General features: G+C 37.5%; 1 long non-coding RNA gene across 2 annotated transcripts in view; it reads left to right on the top strand.

Annotated features, from left to right (window-relative positions):
• The first annotated feature begins 4 nt into the window (after positions 1-4).
• LOC135579555 (uncharacterized) overlaps positions 5-24,749 on the top strand; it is a 61,622-nt gene continuing 36,877 nt past the window's right edge. The window contains exon 1 of one of the 2 annotated variants that reach the window (XR_010472856.1): positions 5-23,102. This is a non-coding gene — a long non-coding RNA (uncharacterized LOC135579555). The remainder of the gene's footprint in view (positions 23,103-24,749) is intronic. The other variant, XR_010472855.1, reaches the window with a different exon arrangement.

Below are 24,749 nucleotides of genomic sequence, written 5' to 3'. Positions count from 1 at the left end.
AAGATCTCTAATTTTTTCTTAGAAGATCTCTAATTTTTTTGTTAGAAACTGAGTTTATTTTCCCGATTTGCCTAATTCTGTTCTTCCTCTCCCTTCTTCTTTTCTCTTGTTGTCCTAGTTTCTTCATGCTTTGCAGTGATATTTGTGTTTTTTCCAAAGCCTTACAAGTTGAGCTATTTTTTGCTTTCAAATAGGATTGTCTGATGAGAACTCCTGAGATGGTGTTTTAACACCACAGGAATGGCACAGCAACACTAGGGTGGCTGTTGGGAAGTGGCTTTGACAATTTATCAACACCTTTTCTGTAGATCTGAAATTAATAGTTTGCAATTATGAAATGAATGAAATTGCAGTTAATGATCTGGTTTGCTGGGTAGCAAAAAATCAAGGTGAAGCACCAGTTTACGCTCTTACTTTGCATGGGTTGGTAAGCTGGTTATATGTGTTACCTGTGGAATTCCAGTTTGGCTGGTTGTTGTTGCATGCTGTAGGTGCGGTTTGCAGAAAACACTTTTTTGACCATCTCTTTAACACTTTTTTGCCATCTCTTTTATTATTACGGGTCTTAATGAGGGAGTTGGGCATATAACTTGCATGCAATAGACATTCAACATTGCCCCCACTCAATTAGATCATTTTTATGCTTCTCGTGGTGATGTGATACCTTGTTGGGAGAAAAAAGGGTAGAAAAAATGAATTAAATACATGATTTTGTATAGAATATTTTCTTAACAGTATCCACCTATGTTTTGCCTTAGATTTAAAGTTTCTGTGCTTTTCAGTGGATTCATCTTAGCCCTGGTTAAAATAACTATATGCAGACAAAATAGAAAATAAGGACATGTGGAAGTCTTTTTTTGATATTGAAATGTTCCATAGCTTTAGCATTTCATCAGTGCGGTTAACCTCATCTTTATTTTAGAGGAGGAGGTCTCTCATCATCTTATCATTCTAACCTTATCACTGGGTTTTTCTGTGGTGCTGTCAACACCTAGAAAACTTTCTCGATCTCAGTTCACCAAGCAGGAACTTCTTCCTTTTGGATCTTCTCCTGAGAATTAATTTCAAACCCACTATTCTCAATGCCATTATTTCCTTTAAAGAGCAGATGTAGACTTCTGTCTTTTGCGTTTCCTGGATCTTGTTTGCAAATTAGTCTGCAATCAGTCTTGCCAGTAGGGAGAGAAATCTTGGATTAAAAACACATAATGATTTCAGATGTTAATCTTGAGGGCTTCTCAAAAGCATTTCATATTAAGAGATGGCTGACAAGGGACAAATTATCAGGGAACAAAATTTGGATTTTTTATTTTTTTTTTCAGATCTAGGCCCTCTTTATCTGGATCTTTGACATTTCCAAATTAGTCATTCCTCCAAGGTTCATTCCTATGGCTTTAATTTTTTTTAATGGTATTTTGTTCAAAACACTGCAAGATGCAATTATCAGCGATAAATAAATCTGTTAATAATACAATTTTAACAGCTCTAACAACACGATGGCAGTTGATAATCTCTATTGTTCTTATTATTATATCAAGGTGTCTCCTGAAGAGCTTGTCATATCACTTGCCTTTCAGATATAAATTGTAATGAAATTGTAATGCTTACATTGATTTGAAATAATAATTGGTTTGTTCATCAATATGAGAAATCTAAGAAAAGAAAAGACTGTGACTCAAATAACATTTAATTTTTTAAACATTCTTTGTTTAAGTATCCGTCATTCTTCTGAAACAAAAGTCAATATAATTCAGTAAGATTTCTCCAAACATATCTTTAACAGAACAAATATTTTTCTTTTATTAAAAGAATGAAGTCAAATTCATCTGGATCATGTAAAATGCATTTTTAGTGAATAAACTATTTTCTCTCACCTGTTCCCTGGACCTTCCAGGCCCCCCACTCTCAAAGATTGCCTTGTGTATGTTTCTGGATAAAATATGTCTATCAGTCAATGACATTTTTTTAAGAAAACCAGTCCAAAGTCAAAGATTAGATGCCCAAAAGAAGTCTCATAGTTACAGACTGTTTGCTTTCCCTACTGGCTTCATTTATGATTTTTTTGTTGTTGTTGTTGTTGTCCTTAATGGTGATGATTGTAACTTTCGCAAAATAGGAAAAGTGAGCTACAATATGTACTTCTGCTCCATGGACAAAACATGACTTTGTATGTGTTCCGCATATTTCCACAAATTAATTGGATCCTGGCTTATGAACACGTCTGTGTTTTAAAGTTTGCAAGCCTACTGGTATTCTGAGAGGCATTGAAAACCTGCTAAAAGTATGGGTGTATTATTATTGTTATACAATTTCTGTACAGTACACAGATTTTGGACCAGCCGTTTTCTACATGGACATAGAAAATGCAACATGAAAATGATATTTTTTAATTCTTTCTTTTAAAATCTATATTTCATGTGGTTTTGAGCTACTTGTGACACCTTATATTTTCATTATGATGAGTGTATTTAAGGCTATGTGAAATATTAAAAGATCTTAATAGCTGTTTTAGGGAAATAAACCTTTACAGTATATGCCAGAAGAGCTCTGGTAACTGGCATGAAAATTCATTCAGAATTTTTTTGTACTGCGACAGTGCTTGATCCTCTTTGAAGTGTTCAGGAATTTTAGCAAGTTAGGACTACTGTAGCACATCAAGTTTCTGACAGACACAAAGCGCATTATGAGTAACAGTCAGTGGGAGTGAAAACTGGATTCACAGTTTTCACACAAGAAATCTGGTTGCCAGAGTTAGGCTTGAACAAAACCATGGGATTCAGCTGATCACCCTCCACTTAGGTTTTGGATACACAGAAAGATCCGTTCACAAACAAACTGTAAACCAAGAGGTGTATGAACTAGAATAAAATAAACTAATGACTCCCTACTAATTGTGTTTCACTTAAACCTCCTCTGAAACCCCTGGTCCTGTCTCGGAGACCCAGTACTGGATGTACTGGCCTTAGGTTTCATCCCATGTGGGAGTTTCTATATTATTGTTATTTTGTAGTCTTGGATGGTATAAAACTATGTGCTTGTTGCTGTGCACGGGGGTGAGTTTCATACAGTATCGATACAAATGAAATTGTTTCAGTTTATCCTTGAATAACCAAGAACCAGAAAAAAAAAAAAAAAACAAAAGCAGATTCTTGACTGTGTGTTGGAGTTTGCATACATCCTTACTCAAAATTACATGTATCTCTGGGTGAGTGCAAAATGTCCTTTAAAAGGCAGTATTGTTATTAAAATAATGCAATTTCATCAAAGTGCTAATAGTTTTCGCTACTGAGAATAATTTAGTTCTTATAATGTGAGCAGTAAATAATTGCTCTTCTGGGACTTTTTTTTTAAACTATGACAAAAATATGTGAATGTGTACATTTTGAGAGAGGCCTTAAATGAAGCCATTTATTAGAAGGGCTTTTTCTTTTTCAGCTTGGGTGTGCAAGAATATGAAGGAGTTTAGTACAAGTAATTATAAAAAAGCTTGCTTGTGGATCTCCCTGTAACTAACAAGACATTTCGGTTTGCTAAGACGGTGTTTCTCTTTAGCTTATGTCAGTAATAGGAGCCCCCATTGGCAAATGTCTCCAAGGTTCTTGCTGTTCTGGACTTACTTTCTTCAGGGTGATAACACATCATACATCTGCCTTTTCTCAGCAGGAGGTTATAATCAGAAATTCTCCCTCACTTTGATCACACATTTCATGCATGCTGGGTCAGATGCTGCACCCACACAGTTAAAACACAACTTTCATGATAGTGGATCATGCCCTTCCTATGCAGATCTCAGCTTGGTAGGGAGAGGAGCTGCCCATGAAGAATAAAAGCAGCGTGTGCTGCAGTCATCAAAGAGAGCTGATTAGAGAAGGCAAATCCCATCTTCATTAAGCAGATCGGGACTGTGGTCATGGCCAAATGTGCATTTTCAAGAAGTCAGGATTGAAACTCCTGTCTTGCTTCAACTAGCTCTGCCACTAAGCATTCTCTTTGTCTTTCTTGAAGGAAAATACAATTGGTTTGTGATCTTTTGAAATGAAATGCAAGCCTTGGAACAATAGGTCCTAATGTGTGTGGAATACACAGCATCTCTTTTTGTGCTATGTCTGTAGACCCAGGAAAGTCTAACCATACAGAGCCTCAAGCTAACTAACCAATTAAAATATTTTTAATACTCTTTTTGCAAAGCTCACATACTAAGCTGTTAGAATTTACATATATGGACTCCGATCTTGGAGCTACATCCAGACAAAGAAAGCCCTTGTTTTCAGACAAGATCTTCAGGCAAGCACAAGAGAACACTTACAGGATCAGGCTCTCAGCAAACTTCGCAGCTCTTCTCTCCTGCCATCCATCTTGCAGGGTTAGAGAGTTTCATCAATGCTTCAGCTGTTGGATGTGAGTGTGGAAGAACTCCTCTTTTCATGCTCTCTTCAACTTTGTAGCCTCAGTAGTTACAGAGGATGTTTTCAAAGACTCATTCTAACTTCAGACTCTAGGATATTTGTAACAGTGTTTATGAAAGCAAGAATATCCAAGACTTGAAAGTAAGAATGAAGTCTTTTCTTCTTCCTTAAATCTCATAATTTCTGCAATATTCTTATGATTGTTACTACAGGGAGAAGGAAGCCTGAAAAAATAGTTCCATAACTAATTGTTCTCAATTTAAACAGTTTTAAAGCAAGATTATAAGGCAACTGCCTATTATGCCTTTGTTCTTCATCCTACAATTTCTTGTTTTTATATGGAAATGCTATATGAAACATAAATTATTGAACACCTGAAGTAGAATATGCGAGTATTTAAGACGAAACATCTCACCAATTTGATTCTGTAGGGCTACAACTTTACCTTTAAAAATTGGTCAGATGTGTAAGAATAGCATAGCGTACGTAAAATACAGGGTGTTTCAAAAAGATGGACCAAATTTGAAATCATGACTGCTTTGCAATCAGGGCCATCTTTTTGGAACACCCTGTATTTTTTTCTGAAATACCTCCACATAGCAGTATGTCAGAAGTTACAGGAGCTGTGAACTACAAGCTTTATCTTGGAACAGTAGAGCTCTAACTGTTGTCACTTTGGCATTTTATCAGAATGAATAACTGGATGAGATACTAACGTGCTTCATGTTTTACAGCATCTTTAAAACTGTTATATGTTTAAAGGCTTAGTTTTAAGTAGTTTTTCATGGAACATTTGAGGGAAATTTCATCTAACTATACCAGCAGTATTATTTTGTAGTTTGAACTGGTATCTTCAAGAACTTATTCTTATTACTGCATCTTTTATGTTTGATGTTAGTTGCTTAATTTTCCTAATATATAGTAAAAATGAACAGCCGTTCTACAACTGTCTTGTTATTTCTCAACAGTTTCATTTTTCTAACCATCTCTGGGGATGGTTTTTGCACACTATTAGCAACTTCATTTTCTGATATACCTGAATGCAAGAAAGCAAATAATCAGGAAGAAAACTGTAGAAAGGATGAAGAGGAAAGGTTTGCTAAGAATGAGTTAAAATATTTTCCAACCTTTTTACAGCTGCTCTGCTGGAAATACCAGCAGCTATAATAGATTAAAGAAGTTAAATTACAGAGTTTTGTGTGCCAATTTTGTTTTAAGACAGTAATACGTTCTAAAGTTTTGTATCCTATTAACTCAGGATGGTTTTAAAACAAAACAAAACAAGAAGCTTTTCAGCAAGCACATCTAATTCTTCTTGAATAGAAACTACACTGTAAAGAAATTATGTTCTAAGGAAGTTTCTTACGCCACAAAGTGAAGCATGAAAGCTGGGAAATGCCAGATCTACAGGTCTAAATCTGTTCCCCATCCATCGCTCTGAAGACTGAATGTGGCAGGGCCCTGCTAGAAAGTGACAGTGCTTGAATGCACACTCATGGGTATGTCTTTGCCTCCTTGAGACTCAGTGCTTGTAATTTTTTCTTCGTGCTTTTAAGAGTAAACAGAATAGAAACCTTAACTGTTGCATGGTGTTGTTGCCTTTAGTGGTGTTTCATGTAGTACAAGAAAAACATCTATTTGTCTGCCTGGGCTCACAGGATCTGTGGTGCAATCCCTGCTTTCCACTGCAGACCGGCATCAAGCTAAATTCCAAAATGCCACCATCTAATAGAAAACACTTTGTTCACATTGTTAATGAGACCAAACACATACAGCTTTGTGGGGTTTTTTTCAGACTATTTCTATTGAATAAGAAGTATTATCTTTTTAGAACTGAACAAAAATTAAAGCAAACATTTCACATGTATCTAAGGACATACTTCTTAGGGAAAAGTGGGGAGTGCAGAATGGGAGAGGTAAAAATGTTCTAAGTGTATAACACCAAGGCCTAAAGACACATATGGAGCATACACTTTGCTTCATAATTCTTCATCACTGAGGTTTTTTGTTTGGATTTTAAACTTCTCAGTTGTATTTGTGAATTGTTCACCTTTCTTTCTCAGATCTTTTGCAGGTTGTTATGTATTTATGGATGGATTTGTAGTACCTATATAAAAAGCATTAACCAGAGGGAGAAAGAATATATGTGGGGAAAGGATGGAGGGTGTATTGGAGCATTGCAGGACACAGTTTCCTAGGATGATTTGTTTGGAAGCTTTCAGTTTTTCTCAGAAACTGATGTTTCTTCATGTCTGTCTGGGTTGTCTTGCTTTTGAGCCACTTCCTCAACTGAGGTTCCTATTGTCTGTGATAGTGAGCTACAAGTGTGCTAGATTTGGCCCATTGAATGTACAGATGCGAGACTTATTGAGAGTGACACTGTAAAATGAATATGTACACAGTGCAATTTTAGGGATAATATTATGCAAATATTCCTAAGCATGACACATTAAAATGTAGTTACATTTTAGACACATCCATTAATATTTTCCCTGAATATCAAATACTTCTTCCCACCTGCCATCTCTTCCATGTTTTCACTTGCTATGATGGTTAGATGTCAGAAAGCTGTCATAACGCTGTGACTAGGCTTTTTGGTTAGTAGAACCTTGCACAGTCTGCATTTATATTGTGCTCAACGTTTTAAAAACAGATTAAACATTTCAAACCCTACCAACAAGACATATTTTTAATAAGTACTTCTTCCTGTGAGGCAGATTCTGAATTACTTTTGCAGTTTCTAGCATACAGTATTACTGTGTTTTGCCCAAAGCAGTATACATTAAAAAAAAAGGCTTAATAGCTCATACTAATCCTGCTTGCACTCCCACTTCAGACTCACGTTTATACATAAAGTGGTGTCGGTTTAGAAAGAAGGCAGTGATGCTGGGTGCTCAGGGTTTGATGGTGGTGATAGTTAGACCACAAGTCACCTAAACAACCATTTTAATACCCTTGCTAAACAAGAACAGTAGATTTCTCTCTCCTTGGAATTTTATCAGCAGGTTAGTTCATACGCCCATAGTCACTTATAGTGTATCTTTAAAACTTTAGCTCTGCTGTTTCATATTGAAAAGAAAGTTGCCATGGTAATTTTTTGAAAGTGTCAATCATAGGCCACACCCTCCTACTCCCCACCCCTGCCTAACACAAATCCAAACTTTCTTTTCATCTTAGTTTGTGAACATTTTCACTTAACAGCTGTATTTAAATGCCAGAATTCTGCATGTGACAACTAAGCAAGCAGAAGAATTGCCAATGTCGATAAACAGTCAGAGCTCTTGTTGAATCTTGGTAGCATTTGAAAGTCAGTATTTTATTCTCCTGATCATGGCTGTCCATTAATACCATTTTACCTGTGCCTCTAAGTCCTATGATTTCCTTTCCCTCTTTTAAAAAAATGACTGAAAAAACCCTTTATTTAAAGAAAGCCTTTGGTAGATTGATGCCCTCTTGTTGGTTAGATGGTGCAGAAGCTTGGTGATTTCTTTATAGGGAAGCAGCAACATGTTTCCAAGTCTTACTAAGGATGTGAAAATCCTATTGTAATATCCTTTTGATGAGTAGTAACAGAAAAGTCATGATCTCTCTGAACATCTCTTAGCTGCAAAGGATAGGAGAGGCACGTGAAGATCTATATGTTTAATGTGCTTCACCAAACAGTTCCCCCTCTCCTGCCATTCTTCACAAGGCCTGAACACCACTTTGTGAATTCTACCAGTGAAGGTACTTATTCATGTGAGTAGTCCCATTATTTTCATAAGTATAGATTAAGAGTTTGGCTTTGTTTTATAGTGAACTACTGTGTATTATTCTTTATATTATTTTCACATATACAGAAACCATCATTCTGGGCTACAATTCCTGTGCATTCATTTAGACAAATCATATAAAAACATTATAGTCTAAAAACAGAATATTGGCAAAAAATGTCTACTGGCAGTGAAGGTCAGAAGCGTAACTTGAAGACTTAATAAATTAACCAATAGATTGGCTGTAAACCTGTACTAATAACAAATGTAGTTGTAATGGTAACATTATGAAAATATCATTAAAAACATCATAGTCAGGTATCTTAACATTTATAGTTTAAGCAGGATTGATATCCTCTTATGCACTTGAAATGATTGACTTTCATCCCTAAACTGAACAAAATATATTTCTTGGAGCATTGTGTTTTCTGAAGTTTCTTCATACAAATCTGTTTCAAATTTACTGCTCATGATCCTGCTCATTCCTCTAGAAAAAAAAAAAAAGTAAATCACAGACTACACTGGAAAAAGATTGATTATGAATAAAACCAAATAAAATAATTCTTCTACAAACAATTATAAACTATTTAGATAAGATTGTTGCATGCATGTAAAAATTTAATAGAAATATACATATAAGATATAGATTAAAGATTGTTACTTAGAATAAAAATTTATCATCTGATATCTTGATTCAGCAAAATGCAAATATTTCTTATTAAACATCTGCTGAGGTTTCCATGTTTGTACTCCAGCTGGGAGTTAGGACTCTTTAGGGACTGACATCAGAAGAAGTTAAAAACTGATAGAAATCTTGGCAATTAAGTACATTTGACATTTTGAAGAGGGAACAGCAAAAAGGAGTAAGAAAGTGCTTGGATTAGATTAGACTATGTTCCATCAGGAAAAAGTAAACTGAAGTAAGAAGGAGCCAGTGGACAGGTCTGACCAAATAAAACATTTTGGTGATGAGAAATTATGAAATATAGATGACATTGATTACAGAGTATTTTTTTCTCACACAGCATTTTAGCAGTAGGAAGGAGATTAATTAAACCTTATATTAAAATAAACAGTAGGTTTCTGCGGGGTTAAGTATTTGAATGGCAATTAAATATTCCTAAAAGTTCTACAATATTATCAGTATAATAGACTTGCTTCTGCAGACTAAAAGAATTCATGTTAAGCCTGCTGTCATTTAAGTAGTACATCATAGATGTGCTCCTGGGAGACAAGTTTCCTCAAAGCACAGAAATCCAAATTGGGAGAAAAAATAAAAATGAACAATGAAAATACTTTTTTCCATATAGGTTATTATATTGTTCTTATCATCATAATATCTGGTTACTTTCTGGTGGTGCATTAAACTATGGGATTAGCATCTGTTGTTTAGTGCTCTGCTGTAGCATGATAATTCCTGTAGACTTGGGGGAAGGAGGAACAGGGAAACTGTGGAAACATGCTTAAATGTTAACAAATTCTGCATGTGGAAATGTTAATTGAGAGCAGAGGAAAAAGCAGTAATGATGAAAATTAAATCCAATTAGGTGAAAGGGAACACATTTACGTGTTTTTGCTGACACTGCAAAGACTTTTGGAAGTTAAGGCTAGTAAGGGGTTGCTGTTTGACCCATGAAGATTGTTATCTATTTCAAGAGTAATTCAGAAATGTCTGACAGACTGTTAAAAGGTATAAAAACCTATTAAAAAGGCCAGAAGTTTTGACTATTGGATTTTAACCAGCCTAATATTTAATTTGGAAAGGAACGAAGTTTTCAAAATAGGGTATCTTTATAGCTCTTCTATAAGATTATTCCCAGGGCAGGAGTTTTAGAGAACCCTTCCTTTGGTAACAGCTGCTGTGCCCAACAAGGACTGATGGCACCTGGGCAACCTGCAACCTTGTATTCTAAGTGATGCTGGGCAATACCTCGCAAACCTGCATTTAGAATATAGTCAAAGTGAATATTAAAGGGAGAACAGTCAAATGCAAACAAGCTAAAAAATAAAACTGTGTTCAGTACACAGAAAAAGCAAGAAGATGAAAATACATAAAGAGTCAGGGCCTGAGTGGCCTCTCAAAATAATTAAACCTAAGCTAGAAGAAATGGAGTAAGAAAATATCAAAGAACAATTGAAGGGACTTTTTCTATCAAATATAAAAGGAATTTGATGATATTTTAAAAACCTCTGCAGTTCTGATGTATTTTTTTTAAAGTAATTGTTTAAATGAACAAAAGAGATTCTAAAGAAAATCTGTATTTAAAATATCTATGCACAGTACATGTTAAAGAAATGTCCAGCTAATTAAAGGATAATTCTTCATTGACATCAAACTTGTGCAAAAATGGGTCTGAAGCATGTTGAGAACAGGATCTTGCATTGTTTTTATTTTGTGTTACAGGTTATTTTGTAAATGTTTCAGCTGTCTTTCTCATGGCCATTACACAGTTCTGAGTTATTTCAAAGAGCAAATAGATATTTCATTTTGCAACTTTTTCTGTAACTGGAAAAAGCACAACATTTGAAATCCCAGTGTTCATCCTGCTGAAAACTTTAATTCAGAAAACAATGTAGAGCTTGAATTTAGACCCAGATATCATACAAAAATTGTGCTGGATTTTTACTTAAATCGGTTTATGCCGAGTAATCTTGTTTTCACAAATCCTAGAAAGGCAAAGCTACATATTTTCCTAGTTGTAATAGGCAATATTTTCTATTTCAAGTAGCATGAGATATTTAAGAATTCAAATAAGCAATTTGTAACTATTAGCGGAAAAATATCAATGGCCCAGCTCGACTCAGACTATAGGGACTACAGGTGGACAAGGCTTTCACATCTCAGCATATTTTCAACAGGCAGATGCCTCTGTTGTTGAGCAACATATGTGAATAGAACCTCTAGGAACTCACCGTATGACCTTACCTGAAAGTTGTGTGGTTGCTGCCTTAACATTTTTGCAAACTTTATGATTTACAGTGCACAACCTGACATTAGGAGCAGAATCTGCTTTCTTGAAGAGCAGAGCTCTTAATTTGCAGCAACTTATCAATTATCATTCCTCCTCAGAAGTAAATATTCTCTTGGTAGCAGTTTCTTATGGTACTGCGGGGATGATGCCACAAGCAGAAAAAATTGAATTACATATCAGCTAAATAATTTTTTATAACACCCACAGATCCATACTAGTCTTTCCTATGTCCTCTGCTCCAGAATGTAATTCCAAGGAGGGCTTCATGAGAGAGAGAAAGGTTGTGAGAGACATGAAACATTTACTCTGTCATACACTGTACTCAAGGGAGTAATACGTGCGTTTCACTGCCAAGCAATATTGTCACAGAGGTTCTTTGACTAGATATGTCTGTGCATAAACATACACTCTAGTATTTACAGAGTAGCTCAGGGTGGGCCGTACACCTGTAGAATCAAATTACTCTTGGTAGGTAACTCACTAAGACCAAAAGTAAAAAGGGGGCTTGATCACATCACATTGTCTCAAAAAGTACTGACTTTTGGGGAGGAGTTGCCAAAATAAATACATAAAATAGTTTATTATAAATGAGTTTGAGATGCGTAATTTTTCTCCCACAGGGAAAAAAAAAAAAAAAAGTAGTTTTCAGAATGAAAATCACAAAAGGAGGTTTGAATGAAACAGTGCTGTGGCAGAAAGTCGGATTTGGTGAAAATGTGATTCCCTATCATATATTTGGTTTACAAATACTTAGTGATTAGTATTTACATTATGATTGATAATGTATACAAATACTTCTGCTTCTTTTTCATTATTAGGTACTTCTAGTATGTTGCCACCTCTCTTGTGGGCTAAGCAGTATTTATGCTCGTTTATTCAGATTGTTGGGGCATCCTGGGTTCTTCATTAGGCACAGAGACATCCATGTATGTCCTGAGTGAGAAAGATCATGGATACGATTGAAGAAAGATGTAAGTGGACAAATGGGGAGGAAGTTCAGGGAAACTAGTAGGCACTATTCATGGCAGAAGCAACTTTTTGCCAGGTAGGTAAGGAAGCTATTTATTAGGAGATCCCCCACATATGTATGGGAGGAACCACTTGGCTGTTTGAAGCTGCTACAAGTTGTGAGTAGATACCAGCATAAGATAAAGATCTGAGGTGGACGCTGGCATACTGATGGATGTTTTGGTTCATCTTAATGTTAAATGTTACTGTTTAAATGATCTCAAAAGACCTCAATAAAGTACAGGAGTTTTTTTATGTTTACATAATTGAAAATCACATCTGCGAGAGGTGGCTTTGTTTTCAAGGCTCAACAAAGTTCTGCATGTCTGCTTGTATTGTTATGGATGGTTGCCCTAATTTCAGTGAGAAGGCTAATTGTAGTAAAGATGAATACGAGTGTAAGAGTTTGCATGATAAAGGCCTAGAGCCTTTATACAGATCCATTCCTCTCCCAGAGTACATAAATAAAAGGTTCATCACTGGACATACCATATTAAGGACATGGTTACTTCATGCTTTGTGCACAACATTGCATTCAATCCAGTGTATGTTGTAAAAGTTCATATAGGAAATTGGCATTCCTTGTGAAAGTTTATTTCCCTTAAATTCACAAACCCATGGCTGTTATTAATTCTCTAAGTACAGAACTAGATTCTGTTTGCAGAACTTTACTGCATTTTAACTAAGGGGACTGCCTTCTGCATGTTGCATTCTGCTTCTCTCCTGCTCAATAAAAGCTATCCAGAAATGCATTCCAGAAATCTGGTTGCTTGGTTTCATGCTCTGCAAGCATCGGTTACCATAGTGTTGTAGAAAAATACCTTTTCAGGAAGCAGATACACAATCAAATATAGCCCACTGAAGCTGTGCTGAATGAACCATCTGTTAACACATTGAAAGTAACGTATTTGTAGATTAAATGATTAGTAACCTTTAATTTCCTGTTACAGTTGGAGAAATACAAAAAAAAGAGGGCATGAGAATATCTTCAGAAGCATCCCTTTACATACCCTGAAGCTGTCTACCACTTGAATGTACCTCATTACAAATGTCTTGCGACAGTGTTATAAACTGACCTTCAACAACCAAGTCTTTCTGGAAAGCAAACCAGACAATTCCTTCCACCTAGACTGCACGCTTTCCTATAGATACTCTGCCTCTGAGCCACCGGAACAATTAATGCCTCCTTGTTATTAAGCCAAAATGTGCCCAGTACTGATCAAAAAGCATTATATTCGTATTGGATCATTCTTGTTCAAAGGTTGCTTTACATGTTGTTGTTGTAATAAATATATGCAAATTCTTGTCTTTGATCCCAAAGAGCTAGGCATTATACAAATTTAAAGTCCCTCAGTCCATACAACCCAAGTAAACACATAGTAGTAGTTTGGAATTCCAGGAAGATGTTGAAACAGGACTCAAGTACTTCTGTCCCAATTTGAAATAAGAAATGAAGTTCTTCTGCTTATTACTAGAAAAGGTAAAAACAGCTTCTAGACACATGACTCTTGTTGGTTCTCTGAAATCTCCTTTGAGCTATTCAGGCATTCTGTATTGAAAATTTCAAACCAGTAACTAACACACTATGCTGTCTGCTTTCGTTTAATGGTTCAGCATATTTCAGGTTATTTATAATATATCACCCTTTGTCCAAGCCTGAAGCTTTGCTTGTCAAGTGTGAACTAGAACTATCTCTTAGGCTCAAGTGTGTTTTCAGCTACACTATGGTAATATTGGCTGTGTTATGTCTCCTGTCTCCCCATCAAGAAAACAATTTGATGTTAACATGAAATTCACAGTGTTACATATTCACTGGGGCAGCAGATGTATGTAATATCATGAAATTTAATGAGCTGTGAAGTCACGAATCATATGAATTAATGTATCATTACTAAATCTCTGCATTGCTCAATTCATGTACTGAACATGTACACAGAATGTTTGGTATTTTCTATGTAGTTATTCGGGATTTTCTGAGAAAATGTTCGTAATTGATTTGCCAAATCAAATCTTTGGAGCAATAATTATTTCTTTTTAGGAAAATTTTAATTGCAGGTGTTTTCACCAGTACAGAACTAAATTCTAATAAAGATGAATAATGACCAAGGATCTGGTAGCTAAGATATTCAACTGATTACTCAACTGAAAGCTCATCTCATGGCAGGAAGTCTGGTTGTACACAGGAATATCACCAAAATGTGTAGGACAAAAACTAAAGAAATGTCCTTATGTGATTGCACAATGTGAATTTCACATAGATAGTGTGGAACTGCAGTTTGATAAAGATTTTGAGTTATGTGTGCTCTCAATCTTCCAAAAAGACAAGCTGAGGTAATTAGTAGTGCTTTACTTAGAACATGAGTTTTCCATTATTCCTGTGAGTTATTGCTTTCAAACAACACAGTATCTCTTCTGTGGTGACACCAACCAGCTATAATGTGCCATTTGGTTTGTTTGTTTGATTTTGTCAGGAAATGCCAATTCATTGAAAAGAAAGCTGCTTGCATTAGCACAATTTCCTTTTGGAAAAAAATATTGGAAAAATGTATAGTGAAAGGTCCTGCCTAGACATTTTCAAAAACTAGAGTTAATTTTTCATGTTTTAAATAACTTTTCAGGCCTGTAACCTATATTTAATATATAAACAGTTCCCTTCTCCATAATTCCATAACCTGTAAATTATACATGTGTAGTGGAAGCAGGAGTTAAGATCCAGAGTCCTCTCTCCCCTGCCTTTGATCACTCATAGCCTGCTCAATCTTCCGAGAAGTCTCCATGCCTTTGATCTCCTCTGCCTCCGTCTCTATGTTGTTCAGGTTATCTGAGGATGTTGATTATTTGAAAATGTCAGTTTTACTTACAAAATTATGCCAATTAAAACTTTAAAAAATTGAAATAATAGCCATTTGTCCAAAAATATTGAAGAAGTCAAAATCTAGAATGAATATTTAAGACATTCTAGCGTACCACGTGTTAATTGCTCTAATATAAAAGTACTCAAAAATCTGGATTTGAAGATTTGTGCTGTTGGGAGTGATATTTTTTTGCAGACTCAGAAATTCACAGTAGGGGAATTGAAAAGTGGGATGATGGAAACTGTTTCCTATTCAGTTTTAATAATTTTTCCTTCAAAACTAATTGATCCTTTAGTCTGCTGTATCAAACACATACCTTACATTGGGCTATAATGCACATGTTCTTTCTTTTCAACTTGGAGATATGACCTAACCAGTTTGGGTTTTTTTTTTGGCTAAGAAAACTCAGCCTTCTTATAGCATAACCCAGCAAAGTGCATACACAAGCCACATATTTTTGTAATTGAATTACCAAAATATGTGGGGTGTATTTGGATATGTGTACATACATACCTGCCAACAAAACATTCTGATGTTTTTGGAAGTGATGTCCAGATTTGTAGGAATATAAGGACCTAAAGACATATGTAACTTCCTTCCTGAAATAATTAGGAATGTTTCAAAAATACTTATTTTGTCTCTTTGCCCATAAGCAATCGTGAGACTGGTCAATTATAGCTGCTGAGGGATAGGTGACACACAACGCATGTTCTCATAAAGTCTACTTTTGGCGCAAGCCAGCTATGCAAAATGTTCCTCTTACATAACATTGCATAAGATTTTAAGTTCTGAGCAACCAGGATTCATATGGGACCATAAAAACTGTTCATCACTGATTGAGAAACCAATGGTACAAAGAATGCCCTTGTGGCATCCTTTTTGTTCTGGTTTATATTCAGGTCAAGAATGAGTCCTAGGACAAATAAGTGGCCCTGGAGGACCCTTGCAGGACCTGCAGGACAGTAGCGAACAGGAATCCATCTGCGCTTTCCACTGCGTTACATCTGTGTGGATCTCAGATCCGTGAGGATTTTTCATTCTGAAGCCTACGAGAGCATTGCTGTTGGTGAAGCTGTTCTCTATGTTGGTGTCCAACTCAGCTAAGCACTGCAGCAGGTTTTAAAAGGAAGCATTGGGGTGGGAATTACACTGATGCAGGACTAGGCACTAAGCATGCTGCTAAATCAGGAATTAATAAAAGAGTTTCTGGCTTCAATTCTGGCTATACTTGTTCTTGGCTTGAAGAGCTGTTAGCAAAAGGAGTTGACATTGCTTTATTTTTCACAAGTAGAAGGTGTGCAAGGATTTATTGTTGTTTACTCTCCTTACTAGCTAATTCCCTGTGTTTACTGTCTTCCTACTCTAGTGACCAGGAATTAGATTAAGGTGTCTTCAGAGTTCAGTTTTCAAAGGTTGTGGTCAAGTTGGTGCAAACTGTGTAGGTGGTATTTAGAAATTATCTAATTCAAGGTAGTACTTATGATTCAGTGCAGTGTACTTAACACTAAGCAATGTCAGGTATTCCATGCTTTATACAATAATGACAAATTGTTTATTAAAACAAGTTAATCTTTGGTACCTTTGGTTCTATAACTGGAAAAAATATCTAACTGCCATGGTACTCAGGCATTTCGAAGAGTGATGTGCTAGAAGCTTTTAACTTTGGGAAAAAAATAGATGCCTCAGATTTTTTCATCTGATGGATGGTGATGATAATGCTCAGTTGTGTTTGCACTTAGACCTGCAAGAGACAAATGAGATAAAAAGAATCTAAGAAGTGTTTTTCTATGTCTAAGACTTGGAGTATGTGAGGGGATTGAATGTTTTATCTCGAGCTCTGAAGTTACTTGAAGCTTCTCGAGTGACAGTGGTGAAGTAAATGGGGGCTGAAAGAAGAATGCTGAAGGAAATGTCTCTGGCAAAGCTTTTCCTATCATCAGGTTTGGTTTGGTATTTTGTAACACCACAGCATTTTCACCTGTCTGAGGTACTGTCTTGTTGTTTGTGGGGAAAGGATCATATAATTTTGTGCCTGAATGATCACCCCTAAAACCCTCAGTTTTTTCAAGAAATGGGGAATATCGATGGAGCCTGGCTCTTGCTTGGGCCTCGCTATGGGCTCCTCTCAGCACTGGCCCCCCACTGGCACTGCAGCCATGCTGCTTACTCTACTGTAATGTGCTTCCCTGCAAAGAACAGAAGGGCGGCTCCGGTTTGCAGTGGGTAATTTCTTCGTACTGTGGACCAGTTATTGGAAAAGGCTTATCTGAATTTTCAGTAGCTGTTGCAATTCAGTATATTGGCACCCTTTGCTATTTATGAATATCTGCGCTCTTAAGGGAATAGCTGATCTTAAAACATCTGTGAAGAAGGCTTTTCAGTGTGAACAAGAGTACTGGCTATCCATTGCTCAGGTTTTTTTGCTGTTTATTTTTAAAGATTTTCTTTCTCTGGTAGTGAAGCAGGAAGAAGCTTGTGAAGTTCAGGTACCCAGTCATACAGCCAGAGTGGCCAAAAGTTTAACAGGTTGCAAACAACATAGTAAAGTTTAGAGGAGAAGGAATTTAAAGCAAGATTGTTCATGAAAATTTCAGAAAAGGGAAAATTACAGTTAAATTTGTGATGAGTGACATATCTGGCTCTTGCCATAGAGCATCTTGCTCAAGTCTCTTAATTTGATGCTGTTAACCTTAAGGCAGAAAAAAAGAGAAGGCACAGTGCCATTTGAAGATAGACTGAAAGTAGCAAGCAGATGATAACTTTTCATTTGCATGCATTCTAAAATAATTTTTTCACCTCTATATACACAGGGACTTTCACAGAATCACAGAATGTTAGGGATTGGAAGGGACCTTGAAAGATCATCCAGTTCAATCTCCCTGTCGGAGCAGGAACACCTAGATGAGGTTACACAGGCAGGCGTCCAGGCAGGTTTTGAATGTCTCCAGAGAAGGAGACTCCACAACCTCCCTGGGCAGCCTGTTCCAGTGCTCCATCACCCTCACCGTGAAGAAGTTTCTTCTCAAATTTAAATGGAACCTCCTGTGTTCCAGTTTATACCCATTGCTCCTTGTCTTATCATTGGTTGTCACTGAGAAGAGCCTGGCTTCATCCTTGTGACACTCACCCTTTACATATTTATAAACATTAATGAGGTCACCCTCAGTCTCCTCTGAATTAAAGAGACCCAGCTCCCTCAGCCTTTCCTCACAAGGGAAATGGTCCACTCCACCATCTTTGTTGCTCTGCACTGGACTCTCTCCAGCAGTTCCATGTCCTTCTTGAACGGAGGGTCCCAGAACTGGACACAATATTCCAGATGCGGTCTCACCAGGGCAGAGTAGAGGTGAAGGAGAACCTCTCTCGATCTACTAACCACACCCCTATTAATATGCCCCAGGAACACTTTGAGAATGCAGTCTGCAGAGCAAGTCCATTTTACTGCATAGTGTTATACCATAGAACATTACAGTTACCCAGAAATGTGTAATGCATCCAGCACTTACGTGTCCTCTTCACTTTGTGTGTTCATACTTGGTAGTTTTGGTTTTGTGTTCAAGAACAACCATATGAAAGAGCAGAAATTTCCTTCCTCCTCTCTCTCTCTCCCTTTGTTGCTGTGTTTCTTGCCCATTCTCTCTCGGCTTTTCTGTCATGTCTCCTATGGGTTGCCATTGCCCAGAGAAGGCTCGGAGTTTTCCTTTCTGGTTAGTTTGCAAACTGCCCAGTAAGCTCAGAAGGTTGAGATGCTGGTTGTTCTGCGAGAGCCGAGTACGGACATGGAAACCACATTCGACTGTGAGCAGAAGCCCTCAGCCCAGCCCAGGTTTCCTGTCTTCTTTGCTGTCCCCTTCCTGCCTTCCGGGTGGAGGAAGGATTGGTGCCCTCTTCTCCCATGAAGTCGGTCCTGTGCAGTCTCCCTCCACCCAGCCTCCCCACCTCCTCCAGCTGCAGATTAATAGCACCAGACGCTCCCGCAGATGAGTCCTTTTGATTCCCTTTGTGTTGCCCTTGTGTTACTTCATAAGCAAAGCACTCTGAGATTCATCCATGTCTCTAATTGTCACCGGGCACATATGCAAGTGATTTTTATAACATCCTTCTTGAATATTGGTGAAATGAGAACTCATTGTTGAGAGCTAGCCACATGTTGAAGAGTTTTTCCATGCAGGATAGTAAAACTGACTGTGTAGGATTCTATGTCTGTTGTCCCTCAAAAGCTGCTGCTCAGATTTGCCCAGCTCAGACCGCCTATTATTTGTAATTAGTGGCAAACACCCTTCTGAGATCAGAAAGTCAGATGTTGCCTTGTCCTTTTCACATCATCACTGATAACAATAGTAGTAAATTTGAAAAAGATATGAGTTCATTGTTGTTTAGTTGGAGATTTCTACTCAGTTCTAATGAAACCTTTATTTTTCACCATGGTTCAAAGTGCACTTGGGTTCTTAGGTTGCACGTTTGTGAGTGGTTCCTTTGAAGACATTGATGTACTGTGACCTAAACATTTTTATGGTTAATGGTAAAACACAAGGTGGAATGAACAGAGCTTGAGTCCTACATGCCCTGTTAGGAAAAAAATAAAAATAAAAATAAAAAATAAATAAATAAAAAAAAAATCCAAAATCTGTTTTCATCTGCTGACTCAAATCAATAAGAAACATACTAAAATGGAATATCAAGTTTCTGTTTCTACATACTTGTTAATTAAAAACATTTCAATTGGCTTCTGATTTTTATGAATCTGGATATATCAATTTAGTTTTAAACAATCTCAAGGATCTTTATGGGAGAATCCACCTGGGTCATTTTTATGGCTGAGGCATAACGACATACAGAGTTTACCTGTGGTCCCTGGAAGTCAGTGTGGTCTCCACGGTCCAGGCCATGGGACTATTGTGGCAAGCAGCCGGAGTGACAAGCAGCATTTCCCCTTGCTGACAGCACTGAGGCAGCCACCTTTAGATCACAGGGAAAAGTGTCTCTGGATTCAAACCCGTGCATATGGCATTTCACTCCAAAAGACAATTTGAGAGCGCTTACACCACCTCACTGCATTGGAGGGCCTTCCTCAGGCTGCTGGCCTTCAAAAAGCTCCAAATCTGGAAAAGAGAGGAGCTAAGCCACGGACTGATTTACTGGGGCTGTAGCAAACTTCTCTTACACCAGGCAGCTCCCACCAGCTGGGCAGAGCGGGGCCAATCCCAGCTGTGCTGGGTTGATAGGCAGAGTGGGGTCACATCCATCCTCTGATGTTGGACCCAGCATCTTCTCCTGGCCCCTTGCCGCTGCTCGGCCATGGGGGCTGCTCCGTCTCCCTTCTCCTCACTGCCATACCCCTTCATCATCTGGAGAGGCTGCCCTGAGTGCTCTCCTCCACCCAGCCACACCTGCCCTCTCCAAAACCTGGGTGCGGGGGCTGCCCCACACTGCCAGCCTGCTGCTTGCACCACCTCTGTGGCCCGCCAGCCCCTGTGGCCAGGGGGACAGCCCCAGCACCTCCCTTTGAGGGCTGTTCTGCCCTCCTAGCTGTCTTCCTCCACTTCAAAGCCTCCATTCTCACACTTCCTTCCTTCAGTAATGAACCTTCAATTTCCTTCAGGTAAATAAAGTGAAACTGGAAAGAACTGTAAAACAAAACATAAAAGTAGCTGAGCTGGAGGGTTACTGCCCACAGTGGCCCTGGGAATGGTTTTTCCTGTCCTCCCGCTGTGGTTTCTAGCCTGTTGTCTCCCACTTTGTTTGCCCTTCCTTACCAGTTTTTTAGCTGTAAGCTCTTTAGCATGCAGCCTCCTCTTCGCAGGGGCATTTGTACAGATGCCAATAGGTAGAGAGGCTTCTCCCGTGTCTCTGTTTTATTCATGTGACAATCAGACAAATGACCACATTTTAAAAATCTCTTCTGCAGTAGCTACTAAGCTTTGTGGTGTTGAAACAGTCAGTGGATTTTTTCTCATTTGTTCATAAGACTGGGCTATGAGAGAAATTCTTCTATATGAGGTTTTTAGGCACTGGGAGAGTGTGCATATGTTGCTTAGGAGGTTACATGGTATTTTCATTTGGAAGTGACATTTTACGTGACATTTTACCTTAGAACAATAGATGGGCAAGCCCAAAATTGCAGGTCTGTAGCAGAAGAGTTATGTCTATTACTTAGTCTATTTAGAAACTTATATCTTTTATAAATTCTGCCTGATTGCATCTCTTTTCACGAAATCCAGATGAAATGCATTTTGACTGGTCTCAAATGCGCTGGTTTGCAAACTTGCAGACCAGCTGTCCTACTCACGAGTGTAGATAAGAGGGCTCAGATGAAGCAGTTTGTGCTGCTGGAAAGACAACCAGCTTTCTCAGGAGACTGCTTTGAGGGAGATTGCAGCAATATTGCATCCCCACTGTTACTAGTGGGTATTGCCACACACGTTTACAAACTATGCCGGATAAAATCAGGAGGTAATAAAGACAGGTGAAAAGAAGATATGAGAGATCTGCTGTGTAGTTTTTTTTTGTTTGTTTCCTTTTTATTTCGTTAAGGGAGCAAAAATGTCCAGGGGATGGCACATTAACTCAGGGAAAAGCGAGTGCTGCTTTAAATCAGACAACTTGTTATACCAAGTGCTTTATTTTGGGAACTGTTTCCGTATGTTATGAAGGAAAGTTGCAGACTAGGCAAGTTTACTAGACCTTTAATTGCTACATTTAGGAGAAAGGCGCCTTTTTTTTTCTTCTTTCCCTTCCCCCCCCTCCCCTTTTTAACGACAAGAAGCCAGAGTTTGCTGTGCAAACGAAGCAGGCTTTGCAAGAATCAGATTCACTTTGGACGACTCTTCACATTCCTAGTCATCATTACATTAGGTGGCACAATTCCATCTCTGGTTGATGGGCAGAAAAAGTGGGCAGCCTGCCAGGTAGACGTTTCCATGGCTCCCAACCCCCAAAGGTGATGCGTTTTTCAGCTAATTCAATGAAGAGTGGGCTGAACTTTGGGTATAAACTAGACAATAGCTGCCTTCGCAGTATCAGCAGAATGGTTTATGGGAATGCACTCCACATTTGGCAGAGCATCATGTGACCTTACGGCTGAGATTTTGTGATGGTGCCAACGGAGACTTGGAAAGCAGCGCCCGTTCTGACTTTTTTCCTCTTCTCTTACACAGCTCAGAAAATGGTGGATCTTAATACTTGACTTTACCCAGACTCAGCAAGCGATTGAGCTTTGAAGCACAACTTTGCCTTTATTCTGGCTTTTTTGGCACACCACCAGGAGGCTGTCCCTTTCACGCCTGATAAATTCTGCTTCTTATCTCCAAATAGAGAAAAGAAAGAAAGAAAATATAAGCAAAATATTTATGACTCATAACTGCATTTTAACTGTCTGTTTTATTTTTTTATTGCTGACCTGTAGTTTAGAACAGCCCTCCTGAGTGTCTGAAGGATAAAAGTTGTTTTTTCATTTTTCTGCCTTTTTATTTTATTTTTTTTTCCTTCCTTCTGTTTAATGAACAGGCATTTGAACCGGGCAAATGGGGCGACAGCATTGAACGTGAGCTCATTGCAGCATAGTGTAGCAAACTGGCACCCTGCCTTTTTACCCCTTTGCTCCGGCAGACTTGTGCAATCCCCATTTATAAAACCGGCGCAGGGGCGAGGTGAATTTTCTGGTCTCTCCCCACCTCTAGTCCTGTGCAGGCAGTTGCGGCAAGGATTGGTGCAGCTTTTGCGCAGTGCTTTGTGCCTGGAATTCCGAGAAGAGCGCACGAGAGAGAAGACAGGCATCCTGGTCTTCTTCCGAGAAAGAACAGGAGCCCTAAGAAGAAGAAACAAATCTGAGTTTGTCCTATATACAAGAGTGCAGGAAAAAAAAAGTGACTCTCCTGCTTCCAAAAAAAACCAAAAAAATCTGGCATGTTTCACTGCAGAGACATCAGGATGTATTAGAGCATTTTTAAACAGTGTAACAAAATGAGCCTAGGAGACTGATTCTTTTAGTAAAAAAACAACAAAAAAAAAAAAAGAAAGAAAGAAGGAATTATTGTTATTTTTTTTTTTTTCCACTATTGCTCATGTAGCAGTATTTGGCACTGGGTGAAAACGTACCTTTCATATCAGGTATAGCTTCATTTTCTTTTTTTCCTCTTTTGCTTTTTCAAGCTGTTTTAAACATGTTGTTTCGAAACTGAGTCCTTGTGTATTAATTTTAACATAGTCAGCTGTTCACACTTTTTAAAACTAGTTTTTTTGCGATATGTTTGATCTAATACTGGTAAAACTAGAAAGTAAACAAAAAATCGAGGATCTGTAGAAATAAGTGGTTAGGCACATTTTGTCTTAGCTAAGCACTGGAGTTATGCAAAGACCTTAATGTTACATTTATTCAATCTAAGCTTTGGTTATCTCTAAGAAAGTTTTGAGTATTTAGATCTGGTTGCTAAGGAAAGTAAATGCTTTTTTTTATGGTGTGACTCATGCTTTCAGTTTCTAAAGAAGGGAAGAGAAAAAAAAACAACATGTTGAACTGTAGGAAAGGATCGCTCTTATAGCCAGTATATTAAAGTTATTGTTGAGTTAATTCATATACGCTTTTCTTACAATTTGTATCTAAATCCATTACAAAGAATTCAGTTTAATAAGCACTGGAAGAAAAGTCACATTATTGGGACATTCATGAAGTAAGCCTTGTTTGCAGCGAGTAACAGTGTCTATTTTAAGATGTTCGGTAAAGCAGCACTTGTCCAGGAATAGCTGAAAACAGTGTTTAAGATATCAATTCAGAATGTTTGTGATAGATGCATGCAGAGTTACAGTAAGTTTTGAACATATGATGCTTTAGTAGAGCCTTTTTCTTAAAGCGTTTGTCTGTTGTACCATATTACCAGGCAATTAGAAGAGTGTATAGCAAAATTCATTCTGACTGACAGATTTTGAAAAGCTCAGCCAAACTGGTGTTTAATGTGCTTTGGATTTTTTTTTTTTTTAATATTTTTCTAGCCTTTTTAATTTATGTTAAAAATACAGATGTCCTCAGCTAGAAATTACTTTGAAACTTCCAATGTTTTTTTCATCAAAAACTCTCATTTTTTCTTTTAATGTTCTTGATAGGTGTTTGTCTAATAAAAAGCTTTATAAATATATTATGACTTTAAAAAATAATTGTTTTAACACATGCTTCACTTTTTATACATTGCTGATTTTACAGTAACTTCTGAGATTATTTGCTAATTTTGCTACCTTATATTTTTGTTGTTCTGCAATGAATTCTGGGAAACTGCTGAACAGAGACCTTATGTATATGACACATATACCTCCATTTGCCCAGTTTGTACTAGAAAGTGTTTCTTAGATTTATGGTGATACTGCCCTCCCCAATAGTATGTCATTAGTACCTCGGTCTGCTGAGGAGCCAAGGCTTGCATTATCTTAAAAGAACTTTTAAAGTTTTCTGATCATAGTAGTCAATTATTTTTTTTTTCCGTAAAATTTTTCAAACATTTCTTGATTTAAGCCATTTAGTTTATCCCAGTATTTTTATGAAGTTCCCCACCAAATTACCTCGTTATATGCACTATTTGATAAAAACTGTTTTGTTTTTTTTTTTTTTATTAGTCATGCTCCTTCCCTTCTGGAATTCCTAATAAATTTAAAATATTTGTGGGGTGAAAAAAGACTAGGAAATACTAAATGAAATAGTCCCTTTACCAAAGTGTGCATGTTCACAGCATGTCTTCCCGTGGCCCTGAAAGGGGCATCAGCAGTGAG

This window comes from Columba livia, chromosome 1 (genome assembly GCF_036013475.1).
Source record: "Columba livia isolate bColLiv1 breed racing homer chromosome 1, bColLiv1.pat.W.v2, whole genome shotgun sequence".
NCBI classification, from domain to species: Eukaryota; Metazoa; Chordata; class Aves; order Columbiformes; family Columbidae; genus Columba; species Columba livia.
This window is presented reverse-complemented; position numbering and strand designations above follow the sequence as displayed.